General features: G+C 43.5%; 1 pseudogene across 1 annotated transcript; it reads left to right on the top strand.

The window, feature by feature from the left end:
- Positions 1-3,644: 3,644 nt before the first annotated feature.
- LOC311595358 (large ribosomal subunit protein eL43-like) lies at positions 3,645-4,074 on the top strand (annotated as a pseudogene). The gene has a single exon. The product of its transcript is annotated as a large ribosomal subunit protein eL43-like (transcript).
- The last annotated feature ends 576 nt before the right edge of the window (positions 4,075-4,650 follow it).

Genomic DNA, 4,650 nt, shown 5'->3' with positions numbered 1-4,650 from the left:
AGTGATTATGTTTGAGTGGATAAGGCACTGTTTTCCCAGAATACCCTTAAACACACAAGTCTTGATTTTTAAAACATTTTAAATTTCTTTTTCTTTATTCTTTTCTTTTCTTCTTCTTTTTTTTCTTCTCAAGATAGGGTCTCTCTGTGTTAGCCTTGGCTGTCCTGGACTTGCTTTGTAGACCAGATTGCCTTCGAACCCACGGCATTCCACCTGCTTGCCTCCCAAGAGCTGGGATTAAAGGCGTGCCCCACCACGCCCGGCCCCAAAACTCTTCCGGGCTGGATTAACTGGGTTAGGAGGCTTGCTAGCTTGTTAGCATTTTTTTGTGCATTGTATGAGATAATATGAAACATGGTTCAAATGACACTTGCCACCAGAATACCTTTTGAATTGTGTCCGAAACAGCTTAAGATCTTTAACTGTGCTATGATAAAGTTGCGAAGTCAAAACAAAATTCCGTTTGTTTTAACTGAGGCTGAAGCATATGATTTCAAGAGTTCAGTTGGGAATGAGGGTCCAAGAGTGAAACCTCAGAGCTTGGTAGAGTGAGGTCTGAGCCCAGTAGCCAAGCAGGCTTGTGTGTCAAGGAAGAATTCAAGAGCTCAGATTTGGAGGCTTTCTGTAATAACATTTGTTTTATACATCAAACTTGAGTATTTCTATAGATGGCTGAGGTTATAAAACTAACTGCACATTTGAACTTTGAGCTCACCTTCCTTTCCTTTTCCTCTTCTGGGGATGGTGCTTAGAGGCACTCAGAATGTCCCAGTGTTTGACGTACAGTTGTAAGCTCTCCTACAGTACAGCCTCTAACAAAACTAGGCTGTCTCCAACCCCTGGCAAGAGGACTGTTTATCTGTACACTAAGAAGGTTGGAAAAGCACCTCAGTCTGCTTTCAGTGTGTGTCCCAGGCACACTTTGAGAGGTTTGCACTGTGAGGCCTAAAGTCTTTATGAGATTGTCAGCAGGGCCTACAGTGGTTCCACGTGTGCCAAGTGTGTCCGTGATAGGACCAAGAGGGCTTTCCTTATTGAGGAGCAAAAAAAAAAAAATCATTCTGAAAGTATCGAAGGTACAAGCACAGAGTCAGAAAGCAAAATAAATATGCAGCTTTTAAAAGTAACAACAACAACAACAATAATTACTGTAAGATAAATCTGCCTTAGCAAAGCTCTGAAAAGGCCATGGGGAAAATGATTCCAAAGCCACCATGAAATGATTATTTTCTACATCTAACATAAAATTTATACTTTATAAATTTATATAGTTTTTCTTCTATCTCTTTTTTGTTTTTGTTCATTATTTGAATTTGTAATAAAAGAGGTATTGAAGGATGGAGAGGAGACACTTGAGTCAGAACTTAAGACAGCGAGGAGAGAAAAATTAAATTAAATCAACAAGTGGAGAGGTTGGGGAGAGCCCACCTTTATTCTTTTTTTTTTAAAAGATTTATTTATTATGTCTACAGTGTTCTGCCTGCATGTACACCTGCATGCCAGAAGAGGACACCAGATCTCATTGTAGATGGTTGTGAGCCACCATGTGGTTGCTGGGAATTGAACTCAGGATGTTTGGGAGAGCAGCCAGTGCTCTTACCTCTGAGCCATCTCTCCAACCCCCACCTTTATTCTTTTAGCTCTTACAGTCTCCTTAAATATTTTATTTCACTTAGTTTAAAATAGCTTTTGTGAAAAAATATCTCATGTGTGCGCATGTGTGTCTACTCAAAAACTTTTATATTATTTTGGAATTGAAAAGTTTGATCACTGAGAATTAGGCAGTATATATAGTCTTTGTCTTTTCTCCTCCCACCTCTTGTTTTATTGTTTTTGTTTTTGTTTTCTTTTGTTGAGACAGGGTTTCTCTATGTAGCCCCAGCTGTCCTGGAACTTGGTCTGTAGTCCAGGCTGGCCCTGAACTCAGAGATTCCCCTGCCTCTCTGCCTTTTGTTCGCTCTGGTGAGCAGACTGGCCTGGGACTTCTGACCCTAGCCTCTGTCTCCATAACTGCTGACACAACAGAATGGGGCCACCACAGCCAGCACCTGTTCTATTTTTTATTTTTATTTTGGAATGCAGGCCTCACATGAGGCTGCTTTGTGTGGCTTACTGATGAGCACCGGTATTCTCTTTCTCCTCTCATGTGTTCCAAGGTGGGTGTCGGTAAGACTCTCTCCTTAGTGTCTTTTGCTTCTACTCCCATCATGCCATGGGAAAGGACAAATCCTGTCCTCCTCACCTTCCTCGGCATGGTGAGTATAAAAGTTACAGCAAGAAATCAGCAGCAGAAAGCTAGCCTTGTTGGGCCATACCTGTGAGTTTCTTGAGAAGAGGTGTTATTCTTTAGTCTGGGCTGGACTTGAACCCCCAGCTTTTGGTGCTTTTGCCTCAGCACCCAAGTCTGGGATTACAGGTGTGTGTCCATGGGCCTGGCCTGGCTATGATATTTCAACTATGGCAGTCTTATCAGTTGTGGTACCAGAGTATCTGTCTATCCATCTGTAGCACACCAGTAGTTTCTGTGGAAAGGCGGAAGACGTCTGAGACACTGTCTTCGCTCTCAAGAAGCTCAGCATGTTTAAAGCTCAGCATGATCTGGCATTTCACTAGGCCTTGTTTGCTTTTCTATTTTGTCAGGATTTGTATCTCTGTGGAAAATCCAACCTAAGTGTGTCCAAAGACATGACTGTTTACTAGCTTTTAGTATTCTGATTTAGAAACCTTTTGATGTGTAGTAAAATAATCCTTCATATAATTAAGGCATAACTGGAAACCTCTTTGGTACAAAAATATATGTGTAAACATTCATGAAAATGTACATAGTGTTTAATTTTGTTTTGTTTTTTTTGAGACAGGGTTTCTCTGTGTAGCTTTGGCTATCCTGGACTCACTTTGTAGACCAGGGTGGCCTAGAATTCACAGAGATCTGCCTGTCTCTGTCCCCTGAGTGCTGCGATTATAGACATGCACCATACCACCATCTGGCTTCATGGTTAATTTTTATTTCAGTCATATGAACTTCACATATCTGGATGTAGTTGTTAGAATAATTGCCTCAGTGGTCTTCCAGCATTCCTAATTGCATTCTTGCATTCTCTCTCTCTCTCTCTCTCTCTCTGGTTTTTCCCTTTCTTTCTTTCTCTTTCTTTCTTTCTTTCTTTCTTTCTTCAAGACAGGGTTTCTCTGTGTAGCATTGGCTGTCCTGGCCTCCCTTTGTCTTCCAGGCTGGTCTCGAACTCACAGAGATCCACCTGCCTCTGCCTCCCCGAGTGCTGGAATTACACACATGCACCACCAGGTCTGGCTTGCATTCTCGTTATGTATTTGAATCTAGGACAGGGCATCTTCTTGCTTAGCATATACGGCCCCAACTTCATCCACAGCACCTCAAAGAAAACGGAAACTCTTCCTTCATAATGTGATATGTGCTTGGTGTCTGAGCTCGGAGCCTCTGCGGCCAGCCTTCAGGGTGGTCTGCTCTACACGCATGTACTCAGCAACTCTCCTGAGAGCCACATTGAATGTGCAGCCTGGGGAGCAGACTAGGCGTCAACATCACATAGCTATAGCCATGTGGGAGACTAGCTGAGCTCACCAGTGACACAGTGCCCTCCAGAGAGTTCAGATAACTGGTGCTGTGACTCAGACTGTAGATGTGATGATAAATTGGGAAATAAGACTGTTTACCTGCTCTCTGGGCTCTGGCTTCGGTTCTGGCAAGATGGCTAAATGCACCAAGAAGGTCGGGATCGTCAGGAAATAACGGGACCCGCTATGGTGCCTCCCTCCGGAAAATGGTGAAGAAAATTGAAATCAGCCAGCACGTCAAGTACACTTGCTCCTTTGTGGCAAGACCAAGATGAAGAGACAAGCTGTTGGCATCTGGCACTGTGGTTCCTGCATGAAAACAGTGGCCAGTGGGGCCTGGACCTACAACACCACTTCTGCCGTCACAGTGAAGTCTGTCATCAGAAGACTCAAGGAACTGAAAGACCAGTAGAAGCACTACCGTTTGAGACTTGCCTAGCCTGCAATAAATGGGTTAATTTACAAAAAAAAAAAAAAAAAAAAAAAAAAAAGACTGTTTACCCCCTAAGCGAATGCAAATGATCTTTACAATAACCAGTTAACCAGAAGAGAGATCGATAGACTTGATACATCAACAGGCAAGCCAGGTGGTGGTGGTGGTGGTGGCAGGTGGGTCTTCGTGAGTTCGAGGCCAGCTTGGTCTACAGAGCAAGTTCCAGGACAGTCAAGGCTCCACAGAGAAACCCTGTCTCGAAAAACAAAAACAAAGAAACAAAGCAACAACAACAACAACAAAATTAGGTGGGTACGGTGGTTCATGCCTTTAACCCCAGCAGACCTCTGTGAGTTTAAGGCTAGCCTGTTCTACAGAGCAAGTTCTAGGCCAGCCAGGGCTACATAGTGAGACTCCATCTCAAAGAAGCAAACAAGTCAAAAAGTGACCAGCAGGGGCAGGTGCTGTAACTCAGTGTGGAACAGTTGCCTACCACACACAAGGCCCTGGATTCCACCCCAGCACTGAGAAGAAATAAAGGCAAAGAAGGGCCACCTTTTGTCCCTTTGGGGATGCCACAAATGGGAGTTTGTTTTCCTCTCCCCAAGCCTACCCATTCTTTGGAA

The sequence above is a fragment of the Acomys minous genome (genome assembly GCF_964271855.1).
Source record: "Acomys minous genome assembly, chromosome: 1".
NCBI lineage: Eukaryota > Metazoa > Chordata > Mammalia > Rodentia > Muridae > Acomys > Acomys minous.
Note: the sequence above shows the minus strand (reverse complement) of the source record. Positions and strands in the feature narration are given on the sequence as shown.